The sequence below is a fragment of the Anabrus simplex genome, chromosome 2 (assembly GCF_040414725.1).
Source record: "Anabrus simplex isolate iqAnaSimp1 chromosome 2, ASM4041472v1, whole genome shotgun sequence".
Classification (NCBI taxonomy): domain Eukaryota; kingdom Metazoa; phylum Arthropoda; class Insecta; order Orthoptera; family Tettigoniidae; genus Anabrus; species Anabrus simplex.
Genome location: NC_090266.1, coordinates 1,158,128,008 through 1,158,147,636, shown reverse-complemented (window position 1 = coordinate 1,158,147,636; position 19,629 = coordinate 1,158,128,008). Strand labels below are relative to the sequence as shown.

Below are 19,629 nucleotides of genomic sequence, written 5' to 3'. Positions count from 1 at the left end.
ACCGATAACATTTACAGTATTTTCACGTAGACTGCCATACGTCTGTAGAAAATGGGAGCGAATCTGTAAGTACTCCGTAAACCATGGAATCAATTCGTACGTACTGTTCCTTCAAACTCGGGAATCAACTCGGACATCCCCTGCGTTAGAAGCCACGGATCATTTCGGATGTTAGGGAATCAATTCGGATGCATTTGACAACGGGAATGAATACGGCTGTCCTTTATCACATTTCTGTGAAGCATAGGAAGGAATGGGGCTGTCCTTTATCACATACCGTTATCTGTAAAGTACAAGAAGGAATGAGATTGTCCTTTATCAAGTATCTGTGAAGTACAGGAATAATACCTGTGATGTTAAGAAATGAATAGGACTATGCCTTAATCACATATCTGTGAAGTACAGGAAGAAATGGTGCTCGCATTCGTCAGATATGTGTTAAAGTCGGTAAGGAATTGCACTGTCCTTTTCACCGAGGCGTGGCAGTTGGAAGAAATAGAGCTATCAACACTTCAAGATAAACTTGTAGCACCCTAGTGACCGTCATGGCCATCGCCACTTAAGGGGATATGTAATAGACAAGTGTGTGTATGATTAATAATCCAAATTTAATACTCAGTCTTAGATACTAACATTATACCACCATGAAAAAGTTCGAATCGTTCTGGAGGAAGTGGCTGCAGTTTGGCTGTGTACAAGGAGAAGCTTTACAGCTGCCTACCCCCTACCCCCTTCCTCTCCCCCACTGCCAGCGGCACGTAAAAGTTTCAATCGATTGGAGTTAGGGAGACTGAAGTGCCTTGCCCTCCGCGCCTAATGTGTTCCACGGGCTGACCCACCCAACCATACCGGGCGACCTAACACCGCGCATTCAGAGGCCCAATTTAAAGTGGAGCGTAGCCCACTTCTCAGACGAGCAAGTTTAAACCATATCAGCCACTGTGGTCTATGAGTTAGCATTGCTGGCTCCCTCCTGGCTGAGCCGTGTTTGATTCCCAGTCTCGTCAATATTTAAGACAGGTTTGTGGAACTGGATTGAATGAAACTTTCATTCCTTATTTTCTCAAAATACAATAATAATCGAGACGCTGCTTAACCGTATTATTTGGTCGTGGTCGATAATTATGTGTGGTGGTTTATTCTCGTATAAATCGGATGACGGATATTTCTAATAGCATTCTTTTTTCGAGTGATGGAGGATTCGAATTCCACAATCGGCAGACCTGAATGTAGTTTTACGTGGTTTCCCATTTTCACAGAAGATACCTTAAATAAAAACCCAGCGGACTGAGTGTCTGAGATGGTTAAGGCGCTGGTATGAGACCAGGTTGGCAGGTTCGATCCTGGCTCAGCCCTGTGTTATTCGAAGGCGTCCAAATACGTCAGTCATGTGTCAGTGAATTTACCGGCACGTAAAGCAACTCCCACGGGACACAATTTCGGCAACTCGACGTCTCCGAAAACAGTAACAATGGGTACTGGGATGTAAAACCAATATTATTATTATTATTATTATTATTATTATTATTATTATTATTATTATTATTATTATTATTATTACTATTATTGTTCCGAGGTATCTGTGGAACAGCAGAGGTGAAAGAAGGTGCGGGCTGGAATGGGTCTAACTACAAGTCCGAAAGATGAATTAAAATTTCAATAAAGGTTATATTTTCAATAGACAACAAAGTTTAGCAATTTTCACAAGGTGAAATAACAAGAATATCAGGTACAATGTAAGTTTACAAATTCTGGGCTACGAGCCCCAAAGTCTGAGCTCTCAGCTCATAACCACAAATTACCAAAGGGCAGAAAACCCTTAATTACATGGAGCATTAGCTCCCAACTTTACATCTCAAGCCTCTCTAAGGCACTTTTACCACAACACCATAAAGAGCTGACCCGCTCTCGATCTTTCAAGCCTATAAAGGCAATAACAGACTTTTACACAAACTGCCATCAAGGCATAATAAATAAACAGGGGTATCTCGTACCCAATCTACTGGGCCTGAGTGTGCAAAAACTAGGTTAATTTAAATAGCCCAAAACAAAAAGGATGGAGGCGTGAATTTGCACTCCTAAATCAACATTTTAAAACCTAAGTGGCTGTAGGCCGATACACAGGGGCTAATCCCAAGCTAGGGAGATGACTCGTATGAAAAAACTTTAATACATTAAGGAAGAGAAGAAACGGTTACGAAAACATACTCACCTCAATTTCAAATGAAGGGGAGCTCGAGAGGGTAAAGCATTCTCTATCCCCGAATTAAAGTTCAAGAAAACTTAAGTTTACCAGGAAAAGGGTTTACATGTTTTATAGTTCACATATTAAAGGTTTCGAACCTTCCCCGGGAGTAAAATTGCTGAGCTAGCAAGAAATAAAGATGTTAAGAGGCCATTACCTTGATGAAGAGCTGCTGCCTGAAGTACGGGGCGCTTCCCGGCCCCTGCTACATATCCACACACTAAGCTAGATGTTACTGAAGTGGCCCGCAGACAAGAAAATCAGCAGTTTTTATACCCTCGTGGAAAATTCGAGACCTTTCAGGAATGAGTAGACACACCCACTCAATTTTTATTGGTTGACTAAAATTACATATGGAAATTCGAAGAAGAAAGCAATGATTGGAGAAAAATTAATTACAAAAATTACTGATTGGCTTCATTCAAAATAGGCGGAAGGAAAGGATTAATATTGCCAACCCACAAACCACAGAACAAAATTTAGTAAAGACAAAACTTATGAATACAAGATTTCTTCAAGAGAGTTCATTCCATTGCACCAGAGTGTATTACCATAGTTTTTGGTAGAGACATCTGTTAGAGAATGTCCACACTTCTTGATCAATGAAAAACAAACGCAAATCAAAAACACACAGTGACATCTTCTGATAACCAGTAGAGTTAGTTCAGTTGTTAAAGTTCCGGGTTTCTCCAGTAGAGAAATTTCAATTGGCGCAAGATTTGAACTTGCGTCGTAGAGGTGTACCTGCCGATACAGACCTCCACCCCCCCCAAAAAAAAAGTCCTTCCAAGGGGTGACGCAGAAGAAAAAACTTTTTCCAAAACAAGGTCCAAGTTTGTTGCAGATTGGTTGAATTTAGAAGAGAAAATACAAATTTTCAGTAGTCGGAGGTCACTTAAGTTGTTTGATATAGATGGATGGGACTAGTTTAAGTCCAGTTTTAGAATTTCTTTGTGGTAGTAGAATTGCGAAACAAAAACATTAATTCATTAAAGTAATATTTTTCTAAGTCCACCGAAGGTTGATTTGAAGCAAAAATGTATTAATTGCAGATATAGAATGTTCAAGTAAATGTTGAAGTACATTAGCTGCTGATTAATTTTGATGGCAAGACTCGCCGCCGCTGCCTGTGCCAGTGGAGGCCGCTCGGACCCCTCAAGTACCCTGAGATACCACTCTCCCGCTACTATGAGAGGGGTAGTCGTGGTGAAGCACGCCGCAGATGCGAAGTTTGTTTACAGTCCTCGAGTAGCATGCGGGTGGTGTGCTGCACATCAGCCTTGGACGGAAGGAGGGCTCCGGCTCGCCGTACACTGGTTGACCTCACTGGAGTGGAGTGGGCCCGTACCCCACCTCAGTGGCGGTACGGCGCCGCACGGCTGCGGGGGCACTGAAACAGTAAGATCTCGGCGGCAGAATTTTTGTTGGACATTAATGTTTTTAGGGTACAGTCTTTGTGGTTGATGCTGAGGGGCCAGCGGCGTGGAAACTTTTTATTTTATTATTATTGCCACTGGTGTGGTTTAGCAGGAGACGGGAGCTTGGTAATGGCCGTACGGAGAGGACAGCAGAGTACCCTCGGAGAAGGTTTTACAATATTTATACAAAGCAGATAAAAAAATGTAAAAATATACGGGGCAGAAGGCCTAAGATTAGAGAAAAATATAACCTTCCGGTTCCCAGTAGAATGTTAATGACAAAGTTAACCAGAATTTTACACGGGTTTGATTTGAGAAATGTGGACCCTAAATATCCTCTCTGTGGCTGGATTGCTCACTAACAATGTGACCGGCGAAAGAAAATCTAAAATAATGCACGGCTTATGAAATCTGGGGGCAAGCTTGGCCGCGGGAACAAAATTTTTGACCATAACTTGGTCTCCTACCTTTAAATTGGTGGGCCTCCGTCCACGATCATATCTTTCCCTAGCCTTTTCAAGAGACACATTAAGGTTGGCCTTAGCCTTCTTCCAAAGATTTTTAATATTATCTGGATCTATTGTCTCAGGTAGAATATCATTAAGAGACCAAAGGTTAGAGAGCGGCGTGTTGGGAACGAACTTAAACATCAAAGAAGCTGGAGTACACTTATGAGATTCATGAACCGCCGAATTCAAAGCAAAAGCTAACCAATGCAGGGACGTGTCCCACCTAGAATGATCATCGTGATGATAGGCAATTAGAGCCGACCTCAGGTTACGATTGACCCGTTCAGTTAAAGATGGTTGAGGATAATAAGCAGAAGTAGTCACATGAGAGATGGACAAATGAAAACAAAATTTACGAACGAGATTGGATGTGAAAGCTTTAGCATTATCGGACACAATATATTGACACGGACCAAAAAAAGCAAATATAGAATTTAAACAAGAAATGGTGGACTGAGCGGTAGCCATCTAGTTCGGAAATAACCAAGAAAATCTTGTAAAACCATCTACACACACAAGAATAAATTTGTTGGCGTTCCCCTTAGATTGGGGGAAGGGTCCTACGTATTCGATATAAAGACGTTCCATGGGGCGCGACGCTTGGTGGGAAGACAAGAGCCCTTGCTTAGTGGACATGGTGGGTTTACTAAGCCAACAAGTTTTACAAGCTTTTACCAATTCACGAATTTCACCGTCCATACCTTTCCAAATGAACATTTCTCGGATATTTTCTCTAGTATTGAAGATACCTAAATGCCCCCCCCCCCCAATGGGGTCTCATGGTAGTACTTGAAGATCATAGGTACAAGAACAGCTGGAACCACAACTTTCATCTTTTGATCATGCCTCGAGGGGCAACATAAAACACCATTCCTCAATACATAAGGGACGACATGTTCCCCAGAAGAAAGGGTTTCCATGATAGGGGCCAGCGTCGGATCTTCACGTTGATATTATTCAAGATCCCTAAACTACATGGGAGCACCAGTTAAAATGGCATTTACGCCCGGAGGTATGGACTCGGGAAGTGAAGAACAGTCTTCCTGTTCAAGGGGCTCTATATCATTAGAAAACATACGGCTTAGTCCGTCAGCCACAACATTTTCAGTACCTCTAATATGCCTAACGTCAAACTGGAAGGCAGAAATTCGGGTGGCCCACCGGGCTATACGACCAGTATGACGCGGCCTAGCTAAGACCCAACTTAAGGCTTGGTTATCCGTTTCCAAGTCGAACTTGACATGTTCCAGGTAGGGGCGGAACTTTTCTAGAGCAAACAAGACTGCTAAACCTTCAAGTTCATAGATGGAATACTTGGCTTCTTGAGCCGAAAGAGTCCTAGAAACATAGGCGATGGGTCGCCTCCCTAGTTCAGTCTCTTGAAGAAGGACTGCAGCCACTGCCGACGACGACGCGTCGGTTTGGATGATGAATTTCTTCGAGAAATCCGGCATAGCAAGAACAGGGGCATTACAAAGAGCTAATTTCAGGTCTTCAAAAGCGGCTTGTTGAGAAGGCCCCCACTCAAATTTGATGCCTTTCCTACGAAGAAGGTTCAAGGGCGCCGCTCTATTAGCGAAGTTAGGAATAAATTTCCTGAAGAAATTCACCATGCCTATGAACCTGGCTATACCTTTGATGTCCTTGGGAGGTTTGAAATCACGGATGACCTGTGTTCTAGAATGATCTACAGCGACACCATCGGGCGACACAATATGCCCTAGAAATGACATGGAAGGCTTAGCGAAGGCAACCTTGGACAACTTCACCGTTAACCCTGCCTTACGAAGGCGACTCAGGACCTCTTTCAGATGATCTAGATGTTCTTCAAAGGTCTCATAAAATACGACGACATCATCAAGATAATGGTATAGATACTCAAATTTGATGTCGGAGAAGACCCTGTCTAGCAGTCTCGTAAGTACGGCTGCTCCCGTGGGGAGCCCGAAAGGCACGCGGTTGTATTAGTACAGATTCCAATCGGTGGCAAACGCTGTCAGATGTTTAGATTCTTCAGCCAGAGGAATCTGGTTATAAGCCTGATTGAAGTCTAAGATGGTGAAGAACTTAGCTTTACAAAACCATGAAAAACAAGAATGAAGGTCGGGAAGGGGCACAGATTGTAACACCACCTTCCGATTGAGAGCCCTGTAATCAATCACAGGCCTGAAGCCACCTTGGGGTTTCGGAACAAGGAAAATTGGCGACGAATACGCCGACTTAGAGGGCCGAATTATACCATCCTTCAACATCTGATCTATGATTTCCTTCAAAGCCTTCATTTTAGGTGGAGACAGCCTATAAGGTGGAAATCGGACAGGAATCAAATCCGTCACCTCGATCTTGTATTCGATAAGGTCAGTAACACCAAGAGTATCGGAGAAAATATCCGGAAACGACAGACACAACTTACGAATACTTTCAGCCTGGTCCTCAGGTAGATGTCTAAGGTCTAACAACAACTCATCCTGGGTAGGCGAAAGAGATGAACACGACACAGAATTACATTTTAATAAAGGGATTTTGAAATTACTAGCAAATTTGAAAGTGCATGACTTGCTCTGAAGGTCGAGCACTAGACCAGTATGAGACATGAAGTCCGCTCCCAATATAATGGGGTAAGACAAGTGTTTTGCCACCAACAATTTAACTTTCCAAGTAAATTTAGAAATGCGAATTTTGGCATACAGAAAACCTAAAATTTCTAATGGAGAGGAGTTTGCCGGAACGCATTGAACCAAAGACGAACAATAATCAGGAAGTTTACAAACAGATTTCAATTTGGAGTACCACTCGGCCGAAACAATGGAACAAACACTGCCTGAATTTAAAAGAGCAGTTACGGGCTCATTATTCAATTCAATCTTGAGAAATGGAACAGGTGCCGGGGAATCCGCTGCAATCCTAAGACATTCCTTGGGACATTCAAATGGTAATGTAGAACAGTTCTGACTTTTCCCTGAATTATCGTCGGATTTAACCTGGGCTGAGTCTTGAAAAGATGAATCTGCCGACTCAGCCGGAGCCACTAGTCACTTATGATTGTTGGTGGAGGTTGCACACGAAGTTGAGCAGGAGGGAGTGCTATACGAATTCGGGCAATTTTTGGCAATATGGGAGAAAGCGCTGCATTTAAAACATCCTTCAGATGACCATGCTCCATTCCTTGTCCCGCTAGATTTGATCAACGGACACTTGTTCCGAAGATGGTCAGGCGACCCGCAAGCATAACATTTACGGGGTGAGACGGGTCGGCGAGGTGGAGGCCGAGGAGTACTAAGAGAAGGAGGGGGCTCCCTGGCCACATCTATATCTAACCCCTTCGGCTGAGGCAGCCATAGCTTCCAACTCGGCAAAAGTTTGCGGACGCGACGCAAAACACAAGTATGACCTGTAAGATGGTGACATTCCTTCCACTATAGCCTGAACAATTTGATCTTCTGGAAAATGGAGGGCAAATACTCTGGTGTAGAATTTGATGTCTTGAATAAAGTCGGCAATGTTTTCATCCAGACGCTGTACTCGGTAGTAGTACTTTTGAATTGGCGATGACCTAACTCGAGCGGGGATAAAATTTGCCAGACGGTGTGCATGAAATTCTTCAATAGTTGATTGTTCGGCAATTGCCCTAACTATTTTGTCAGATAGAACACCAATTGAATAGGGATAAATAACCTGCAGAATTTGACACGGGGAAAGAGAAAAAGCAAGAGCATGATCTTGGAATTCAACAAAAAACCTTAAGAATGAAATAACGTCACTGGTAGAGTTAACAGAAAACTTAGAAATACCTCTGAGCAACATTGCTAAAGGATGGGGCAAACTGCTGAAGCCAGATGGCATAGTAGGTAGAGACCTAAGTGGCGGAGAAGCTGTTTCAGAAGGTGCATTATTCAACGAGTTACGACGTTCAGATTCGTTGTCTAATGGGGCAGAGGTTTGTTGGGCTCCTACTGCTTTCCTACTTTCTTCTCCTTTAGAAGACTCTTCCTCGCTAACTACATTTACCGTAGCGGGTTGGTCGGTTTTGGGAGGGACTGCCCCAGTTAACAATAGGGTAACCTTACTGGACAATGTGGAAAGGTTTTCGAGAAGAGCACTAGCCTCCTTCCCTTGAATGTCATTCAGCATTAAGACAACAGATCGTTGACTCTATTAGAAAAGTGGTACAATCTGGCTTGTACTCTTTTGAGTTGATTTGAGGATGGATCCCCTCCTTCAAAAAAATTAACTACGGATGCTAGCTCAGTAGTATTGTCAGTGATCGTGGAGAGAGAGTCATCAATCTCTTTCTCTCCCAAAGTTGGGGTGGTAATCGGCAAATCAAGAGAATCTGTAAGCTTAGTGATATCGGTCGCAACTGTGCCTCCAGATTGAACATTTCTAATTGTTAATTCATAGATCAGTTCCTCCTTGCACAAATAGCCGGAATGGAGGACATCGCGAGAGCCGGGCATGATGACAGGACAATCAAAAAATTCCAATGACTGAGCAAATAGTTACAGTTCAAAACTCGAGCAGGATTTAGCCGTCAAAAGGGGCTTAAATGAGACCCATTCAACCACGCTCTGCTACCACTTGTTCCGAGGTATCTGTGGAACAGCAGATGTGAAAGAAGGTGCGGGCTGGAATGGGTCTAACTACAAGTCCGAAGATGAATTAAAATTTCAATAAAGGTTATATATTCAACAGACAACAAAGTTTAGCAATTCTCACAAGGTGAAATAACAAGAATATCAGGTACAATGCAAGTTTACAAATTCTGGGCTACGAGCCCCAAAGTCTGAGCTCTCAGCTCATAACCACAAATTACCAAAGGGCAGAAAACCCTTAATTACATGGAGCATTAGCTCCCAACTTTACATCTCAAGCCTCTCTAAGGCACTTTTACCACAACACCATAAAGAGCTGACCCGCTCTCGATCTTTCAAGCCTATAAAGGCAATAACAGACTTTTACACAAACTGCCATCAAGGCATAATAAATAAACAGGGGTATCTCGTACCCAATCTACTGGGCCTGAGTGTGCAAAAACTAGGTTAATTTAAATAGCCCAAAACAAAAAGGATGGAGGCGTGAATTTGCACGCCTAAATCAACATTTTAAAACCTAAGTGGCTCTCGGCCGATACACAGGGGCTAATCCCAAGCTAGGGAGATGACTCGTATGAAAAAACTTTAATACATTAAGGAAGAGAAGAAACGGTTACGAAAACATAGTCACCTCAGTTTCAAATGAAGGGGAGCTCGAGAGGGTAAAGCACTCTCTATCCCCGAATTAAAGTTCAAGAAAACTTAAGTTTACCAGGAAAAGGGTTTACATGCTTTATAGTTTACATATTAAAGGTTTCGAACCTTCCCCGGGAGTTAAACTGCTGAGCTAGCAAGAAATAAAGATGTCAAGAGGCCATTACCTTGATGAAGAGCTGCTGCTGCTGCCTGAAGAACGGGGCGCTTCCCGCCCCCTGCTAGATATTTTTTTTGCTAGTTGTTTTACGTCTCACCGACACAGATAGGTCTTATGGCGACGATGGGACAGGGAAGGGCTAGGAGTGGGAAGGAAGCGGCCGTGGCCTTAATTAAGGTACAGCCCCAGCATTTGCCTGGTGTGAAAATGGGAAACCACGGAAAACCATTTTCAGGGCTGCCGACAGTGGGATTCTAACCTACTATCTCCCGAATACTGGATACTGGCCGCACTTAAGCGACTGCAGCTATCGAGCTCGGTAAGCTAGATGTTACTGAAGTGGCCCGGAGACAAGGAAATCAGCAGTTTTTATACCCTCGTGGAAAATTCGAGACCTTTCAGGAATGAGTATACACGCCCACTCAATTTTTATTGGTTGACTAAAATTACACACATGGAAATTCGAAGAAGAAAGCAATGATTGGAGAAAAAATTAATTACAGAACTTACTGATTGGCTTAATTCAAAATAGGCGGGAGGAATGGATTAATATTGCCAACCCACAAACCACAGAACAAAATTTAGTAAAGACAAAACTTATGAATACAAAATTTCTTCAAGAGAGTTCATTCCATTGCACCAGAGTGTATTACCATAGTTTTTGGTAGAGACATCTGTTAGAGAATGTCCACACTTCTTGATCAATGAAAAACAAACGCAAATAAAAAAAGCACACAGTGACATCTTCTGATAACCAGTAGAGTTAGTTCAGTTGTTAAAGCTCCGGGTTTCTCCAGTAGAGAAATTTCAATTGGCGCAAGATTTGAACTTGCGTCGTAGAGGTGTAACGCCCGGTACAATTATTATTATTATTATTATTATTATTATTATTATTATTATTATTATTATTATTATTATTATTATTATTATTATTATTATTATTATTATTATTAAATAAGTCTATGGCCACTTTCCTCCTATTCCTAGCCCTTTCTTGTCCCATCGTCCGCAAAAGTTTATCTGCGTGCGACATTAAACAGCTAGTAAAAGGAATGTTTAAAAAAAAGATTTGAAGTAGGTTTTGTTAGCTACTTCCTCTAAGGAAAAAATCACTGTATGCTTTTTAGCTACCTGAGCCAAGAAAGATATCTCCGTGTCGGCGTTGGAAGGGTGGAAGGTAAAGGCTTCCACAAGACTCTTGGTGGGGTAGGTGGTTAGCTGTACGCCCGGCCGATTTTCCCCCAGGAATTAACCTAGTACTCACTTATAGTGTGAAATGGGTGAGCCTTCAGAGCCTCGTTTACCTACGGAAGTGGAAATATCGTTTCTTAAATTTTTCGACTTCCTGGCGGCGAATTGAACCCACGTCACTCCGGGTGAGCCGAGCACAACTTTATCGCTTATAGCTCATGATATTGCTTCACAGCGGTGGGCCAGGAAGGATGGAGCTCCACAGTGTTCTGTCCTTGCTCCTCTCCTGTTTGTAGGGTATTCAGCCCGAAGGCTGGTTTGATCCTCTGCAGCTCCGCCAACAGCTGTCATAAATAGCCTAGGCGTCACTGAAGAGGCGTACTAGGGAAATGAGGAGTGAGGTAGTTTCCCGTTGCTTTCCTCACCGAGCCAGCCGTTGCTATTACATATCAGTCTGCCAAGCCCACTGAAATGCATGCACCAACCGACCCTATGAGCGATATTTTCATACCATTCATAATAGGGACTGGCTGCATAAGGAATGGTATTACTAGCATCACTCATACCTCAGTCACTTTCATATTATCAAAGCCAAGGATGAGACTGAGACAGGTCAATGAAAGTAACAAATTTGATATAGCCCGTACCAGAAGACATAGTGCACTGTAAACACTACACACGCCAGCAAAGGCATATATTAATGATATATCCCCTAAAATAAAGTATAATAGATATCACCTTTTTGCCGATGATTTCCAAATTTACTGCCACGTTAATATAAAAGATGTATCGCACGAAATAAGAGATATTAACTCCGACCTTCAACAACTGAGTGTGTACGCCAGTGAAAACTCTCTCCTCCTTAACCCGAAAAAAACTCAAACAATTATAATTGGTTCTCAGAAATTATTAAACGCCATGTATAAAAATTATACCATTCCTCCGGTGACATTAAACGCAACTGTAATCCCGTTCCGTAAGGAAGTGAAGAATCTAGGTATGACCCTGACTGGTCTGTACACGTAAGAAATACATGTAGAAAGAGGTACGCGACGCTAGACCCTCTGAAATGCCATAAGGACAGTTTGCCAGAAGACATAAAGATAAAACTTCTGCTAACATTGGTAGGCCTACTACCAGTACTTGTCTATTGAGACATTGTCCTCGTTGATGCGACGCGTGAACATACTACGAAATTTTAACGAGTTTTGAACTCTGGTTTTCGATTTGTTTGTAACCTGAGTTATGATGCTCACATAACCCCTAGCTACACAGCTTCTTCCTGGCTGAAACCCAAAAGGCGACGGAAGTTTCACATAACCTACTTATGTTGATTCATCGAACTCTGAAGGAAAATCTACCCAAATACATTTCTTCAAAATTCCTTTTTTTATCCCTATTCCATAATTGTAACACTAGATCTGGCACTTCCTTTGCTATTCCCATCAACCACTCTTCAATATATAATAGATCCTTCGTTCTGGCTGGGTCACGACTTTGGAATTCATATCCAGCTGCTGTCAGAAACTCTAACTCAACAACAAAATTTAAAATTGCATGTAGAGATTACTTGTTGAATACCTCTGATTGTTTCGCGTGATTGGTGACGTCTGATAGGTTGTGTGATTGTGGTACGTAGCCTAGTAACATTGGCATTTCACTGTACAACTGAAGAAAACTGTTGTTCTATTAATTAATCTTACGTTATTATTATATTGTTATTGTTATAGAGTAAATGTACATAATATTTAGCTTTTAGCCGTTGTACGTACATCACTGCTTATTGCCACACGTGTATTTCCGTAACTTCATTATGCATTACGTTCTGTTTATGCACTGCTTATGTTTTTCAGTTTCTATGTAACTTTTTGATTATGACTTTTTCTCATGATCTTTTACCTTTATGCTCTGGACTTCTTTTTATGTTGTTTTTATTTGTTGAGCCTTGCTTTCATTCCTCCTTATATGTTCTCCATATGAGTTATACAGGTTAGTTATTTCTTATTTTATAATAGAAGAGTGCATCTCTCTTCTGTATTATTAAATTGTAATTTACATGATTAAGTGTGAAAAGGGCCACGAGCCCTAACTTCGCCACTACTAAAGTCAAATAAATAAATAAATAAATGAATTAATTAATTAATTCATAGATAAATATATAATGAATAAATAAAGTTAATTTTGTCCACCTCTGTAGTGTAGTGTTTAGTGTGATTAGCTGCCACTCCCCGGAGGCCCGAGATCGATTCCCGGCTCTGCCACGAAATAAGAAAAGTAGTACGAGGACTGGAATTGGGTCCATTCAGCCTTTGGAGGTCAACTGAGTGCCATCCGCGAAATGTTTTCCCTCGTTTCCCAATTATCCTCCAGCTAAATGCCGACCCCTGCAGCTTCCTTCTCTCTTCCTTGTCTATGCCTTCCAATCTTCCCATCGCCCCATAAGGCCCATGTTCAGCATAGGCGATGAGGCCGCCTGAGCGAGGTACTGTTCCTCCTCCCAATTATTACACCTAACTAAAATTCTCACGCTCCAGGACACTGCCCTTGAGGCGGTAGAGCTGTGATCCCTCGCTGAGCCCGAGGGAAAGACCAACCCTGGAGGGTAAACGGATTAAGAAGGAGAAGAAAATATATTTGTCGCGAAAATGAGGATATTCATTTATTTTGTTTTAACTTCTTTCTTAATCAGTTGACGGTCCAGGTTTGGTCTTTCATTCGGACTCAGCGAGGTAGATACCACCTCTACTGCCTCAAGGACAGTGTCCTGCAGCGTGAGACATAAGGTCTTGGGTTGAAATGAAATGTCGTATGGCTTTTAGTGTCGTGATATCCCAGGACGGGTTCGGCTCGCCAGTTGCAGGTCTTTCTATTTGACGCCCGTAGGCGACCGCGCGTCATGATGAGGATGAAATGATGATGAAGACAACACACACACCCAGCCCCCGTGCCGTAGGAATTAACCAATTAAGGTTAAAATCCCCGACCCGGCCGGGAATCGAACCCGGGACCCTCTGAACCGAAGGCCAGTACGCTGACCGTTCATCCAACGAGTCGGACAGGTCTTGGGTTACAACTGAGGAAAAGGAGCAGTACCTCGCCAGTAGGCCTCACCTGTCATGCTAAGCAGGGGCCTTGTAGGGGGATGAGAAGGTTAGAAGGGACAGACGAAGAGGAAGGAAGCGGCCGTGGCCTTAAGTTAGGTATCATACTTGCATTTGACTGGAGGAGAAGTGGGAAATCACGGAAAACCACTTCGAGTTTGACTGAGGTGGGAATCGAAACCCCTCTACTCAGTTGACTTCCAGCGGGCTGAGTGGAGCCCGCTCCAACCCTCGTACAACTTTGCAAATTTCGTGGCAGAGCCGGGAATCGAACCCGGGCCTCCTCAGATCTGATGGAAGAATAAACAAAGGAATCTCTTTTTTTTTGCTATTTTCTTTACGTCGCACCGACACAGATAGGTCTTATGGCGGCGATGGGACAGGATAGGACTAGGAATGGGAAGGAAGCGGCCGTGCCCTTAATTAAAGTACCGCCCCAGCATTTGCCTGGTGTGAAAATGGGAAACCACGGAAAACCATCTTCAGGGCTGCCGACAGTGGGACTCGAACCCACCATCTCCCGGATGCGAGCTCACAGCTGCGCGCTCCTACAACTCGCCCGGTACAAAAGAATCAAAACGGGTAATATCCAGTAATGTGTTTAAATAATCTCACACTTTCTTTTCTTACAGAAATGCAGTAGATAACTAAATATATATATAAAACGAGTAAATAAGGTGAGCTCAATATCAAACTTCGCAATAAAGTTCGAATATATAAAGTAATCACAAACTGAAGAAATGAAATGCCGTATAGCTTTTATTGCCCGAAATGTCCGAGCACAAGTTCGGCTCGCCAGATGCAGGTCTTTTGATTTGACACCCGTACGCGACCTGCGCGTCGTGATGAGGGTGAAATGATGATGAAGACGACATATACAGTACATCCAGCCCCCTGCCAGCGAAATCAAACAATTATGATTAAAATTCCCAACCCTTCCGACAAACGAACCCGAGACCCCTGTGACCAAAGGCCAGCACACTAACCATTTAGCCACGGAGTCGGACAAACGACGAAATGTAATTAGCGAATAGGCCAACAATAATTCTGTCACATCTTTGAACAATCCGTAAAGAAAAGGAAAGTGCACGCGATGTGAGCTCCCAAGCCCCATTTTACCAGTTGGATAATCAAGTTAGGTGCATTCACATAGGCCTACCGCAAACTAAATTCGAAGTGGTAAATTCTCAGTTACCATAAACGTAGAAGCGCAAAGCAAACAAAAGAGAAACAAAACCCTACTCGGGATATCGACCTGAATAGGCTATAAACCAAACCAAACCCCATGGCACTACAGCCCTTGAAGGGCCTTGGCCTACCAAGCGACCGCTGCTCAGCCCGAAGGCCTGCAGATTACGAGGTGTCGTGTGGTCAGCACGACTAATACTCTCGGCCGTTATTCTTGGCTTTCTAGATCGGGACCCATATCTCACCGTCAGATAGCTCCTCAATTCTAATCACGTAGGCTGAGTGGACCTCGAACCAGCCCTCAGGTCCAGGTAAAAATTCCTGACCTGGCCGGGAATCGAACCAGGGGCCTCCGGGTGAGACGCAGGCATGCTACCCCTTCACCACGAGGCCGGCTGAATAAACTATACAAGAGCTAAATTCACACCGTATAAGTGACAAAAGGAAAAAAAATTCTAAACGACGAAAGAATAGATTTATACAACCTTGAAAATAGCAAAAGGCTAGAGAATCAAAATCACATTATATCCCGAAAATGACAGAAGAAATACAACGGTTGCCTAAGTTAAACAAGGGTTCAGCCGAAACTACCCTGCAAATAAGAGACAAGAATGCGTAGAGACAGAGAAGGTGGTATAGTGGTTAGTGTGATTAGCTGCTACACCCGGAGGCCCGGGTTCGATTTCCGGCTCTGCCATGATATTTGAAAAGTGCTACGAGGGCTGGAACGGGGTCCACTCAGCATCAGGAGGTCAACTGAGTAGAGGTGGGTTCGATTGCCACGTCTACCACATCAAGGGCGGTGTCCCGGAACGGGAGACTTGGGGTCAGGTGACAAAAATGTGGAGGAGGACCAATACATCGCCCAGGTCGCCTTGCCTGCGGTGTCGTATGAGTTGCGCCGAGTAAAAGTTGCGCCGTGTTAAAATCAGTAAAACTTGCGCCGTGGTCATTAATTATTCTAGGAACTAGAGGTCTTGTTTGGGAATTCCACAGGGAATGAAACAACGCTGACAGAATGAACATTTGCGACGGAAAACTGTAAATTTCAGTTATTGTTAAGATTCAAAAAGCTTCTTCATGACTGCTCCGGGGGTTAAATCTACGATCACTTTACATAGCGTTTATGCTGGACAAAGCTGGCGTTCAAAATATTATTTCTGTTTTCTTCATATTTATATCAGCATCACTGTTTGAAACAATTTCATTTGTCATTTATTAATCTTTTATACCCAGGGGAGTGCGACAGGCCTCGCCAGGGCACACAATTTCCTTTCTTTGGCAGTAGCTATGTTTCATTCTTGAGCCCTATCACTTCATAAGGGGTGCATGTCGGGGGAAACGTTGGGTGAGACAGTTTTATCTGCTTTCACTGGTCATTCTTTATTCAACAAATTCGCTAAATTTCATTTGCCATCCATTAATCTTTGTCCGCAAAAACACGTCAGATCTCGCATTCGGCAGTATTTTCTTCCTTTAGCGGTATCTCATTCTTCATTCATTCTATTCCTGACCCTGTCAGTTAGCTACAAACAGGCTGTGGATATTCTTCATAAGACTGAAAGACTTATTCCATATTTCTACACTTGGTTTGTAAATTAGGTCAAACTACGTAGTTATACATATATCACCCACTGATATAAATACGATGCAGGTTGTCTAAATGTGCAAGAAACCAACATTGACACAGTGAATACCGAGCTCGATAGCTGCAGTCGCTTAAGTGCGGCCAGTATCCAGTATTCGGGAGATAGTAGGTTCGAACCCCACTGTTTTCCGTGGATTTCCATTTTCACACCAGGCAAATGCTGGGGCTTTGCCTTAATTAAGGCCACGGCCGCGTCTTTCCCAGTCCTACCCCTTTCCTGTCCCATTGTCGCCATAATACCTATCTGTGTCGGTGCGACGTAAAACAACTAGCAAAAAAAATAGAGTGAATAATATTTTTTATATATTAATTTCAAAATCTCAGTACTATAGATATTCACAGACATTCCTTGAACTTGGAAATAAACCCCTGCGGTGCAGCGCAGCTAGCAGATGCTTAAGACAGCTGTCAAACCACTTCTACTCCCGGCGGGGATTCTCCACGGCGCAAATTTTACTCGGCGCAACTTTTACTCGGCGCAACTCATACAGAACCTTGCCTGCTATATTGAACAGGGGACCGGGGGGGGGGGGGGGGAAGATTGGAAGGGATACACAAGGAAGAGGGAAGGAAGCGACCGTGGCCTTAAGTCAAGTACCATCCCGGCATTTGCCTAGAGGAGAGGTGAAAAACAACGGAAAGCCACTACGAGGAATGCTGAGGTGGAAATCGAACACACCTCTACTCAGATGACCTCCCGAGGCTGAGTGGACCCCGTTCAAGCCCTCATACCAATTTCCAAATTTTTTTTCAAATCCAAGTATCGAAAACGGGCCACCGGGGGTTGCAGCTAATCATACTAACCACTACAGCATAGAGGCGGACGTTACATTTCCTTCTTTCTTAATCTGTTTATTGTCCAGGGTTGGCTATTCCCTCGGACTTAGCGAGGGATTCCACCTCTACCGCCTCAAGGGCAGTGTCCTGGAGCTTCAGACATCGGATCGGGGGATACAACTGGGGAGAATGATCAGTACATCGCCCAAGCGGCCTCACCTGCTATACTGAACAGGGGCCTTGGGGGGGATGGGAAGATTGGAAGGGATAGACAAGGAAGAGGAAAGGAAGCGGCCGTGGCCTTAAGTTAGGTACCATCCCGGCATTTGCCTGGAGGAGAAGTGGAAAACCACGGAAAACCACTTCCACTACTCAGTTGACATCCCGCGGCTGAGTGGAGCCCGTTCCAGCCCTCGTACCACTTGTGGCAGACGGACGTTACATTTAACGAAGGATATATTCATGTTCATTAGCCCTACGCAAAGAAAAACTTTACGTTTTAAAAATATTCCCCAGGTGAGGCTCGAACTCACAACCCCGGCATATCTCGGCTACTGTCTTATAAGTACCGTGCGCTAACCAATTGCGCCACTGGGGAAGCCACGCACAGCTTCTTACCAGATGCATTTTAGCGGAAACTCTCTCGAAAATACACACCGCAGCTTTCCGACGAGACAGCGTTATTAGCGCTATCCAGCGGCTCGTGTTTGTAACTACTTGCAGTTCTCGTCTCCCTCTGTTGGCTCCTCTGACATAATACCTGCACCAGGGATCTCGACATTTCACTTGAATACGAAAATGTATTGCTTTCTAGGTTTAAACGAATTGTGGAACAGGTTTTCAAATGGAAAAGAATTGAAAAGAATTGATCATCATCATCATCATCATCTGTTTACCCTCCAGGTTCGGCTTTTCCCTCGGACTGAGCGAGGGATCCCACCTCTACCGCTTCAAGGGCAGTGTCCTGGAGCTTCAGACTCTTGGTCGGGGGATACAACTGGGGAGTATGACCAGTACCTCGCCCAGGCGGCCTCACCTGCTATAGTGAACAGGGGCCTAGTAGGGGGATGGGAAGATTGGAAGGGATAGGCAAGGATGAGGGAAGGAAGCGGCCGTGGCCTTAAGATAGGTACCATCCCGGCATTTGCCTGGAGGTGAAGTGGGAAACCACGGAAAACCACTTCGAGGATGGCTGAGGTGGGAATCGAACCCGCCTCTACTCAGTTGACCTCCCGAGGCTGAGTGGACCCCGTTCCAGCCCTCGTACCACTTTTCAAATTTCGTGGCAGAGCCGGGAATCGAACCCGGACCTCCGGGGGTGGCAGCTAATCACGCTAACCACTACACCACAGAGGCGGCAAAGAATTGATCACCGGTTGTAATATGTCATTAGTCGTGAGTTGTTGTTCTTGTTAATCTGTTTACACTCCAGGATCGGTTCTTCCCTTGGATTCAGCGAGGAATCCCACCTCTACCGCCTCAGGAGCAGTGTCCTGGAACTTCAGACTTTGGGTAGGGGATACAACTAGGTTTGAGGACCAGTACCTCGCCCAGGCTTTACTGAACAGGGGCCTTGTAGGGGGATGGAAAGATTGGAAGGGATAGACAAGGAAGAGGAAGGAAGCGGCCGTAGACTTAAGTTAGGTACCTCCGGGCAAATGCCGCGATGAGAAGTAGGAAACCATGGAAAACCACTTCCAGGATTGCTGAGGTGAGAATCGAACCCACCTCTTCTCAGTTGACCTCCCGAGGCTGAGTGCACCCCGTTCAAACCTTCGTACACCGAGCTCGATAGCTGCAGTCGCTTAAGTGCGGCCAGTATCCAGTATTCGGGAGATAGTAGGTTCGAATCCCACTGTCGGCAGCCCTGAAAATGGTTTTCCGTGGTTTTCCATTTTAACACCAGGCAAATGCTGGGGCTGTACCTTAATTAAGGCCACGGCCGCTTCCTTCCCACTCCTAGCCCTTTCCTGTTCCATCGTCGCCATAAGACCTATCTGTGTCGGTGCGACGTAAAGCAACTAGCAAAAAAAAAAAAAAAACCTTCGTACCACTATCCAAATTTCGTTTCAAAGCCAGGAATCGAACCCGGGCCTCCGGGTGTATCAGCTAATCACTCTAACCACTACAACACAGAGGCGTGTTA

General features: G+C 44.1%; 1 protein-coding gene and 1 non-coding gene across 2 annotated transcripts in view; one reads left to right on the top strand and one right to left on the bottom strand.

Moving 5' to 3' along the window:
* The window catches only part of tadr (torn and diminished rhabdomeres), a 214,001-nt gene that overhangs the window by 10,881 nt on the left and 183,491 nt on the right, over positions 1–19,629 (top strand). The window lies entirely within an intron of this gene.
* Positions 17,992–18,081, bottom strand: TRNAI-UAU (transfer RNA isoleucine (anticodon UAU)). Its single transcript is given in 2 exon segments — positions 17,992–18,027; positions 18,044–18,081. It is a non-coding gene; the product is annotated as a tRNA-Ile (tRNA).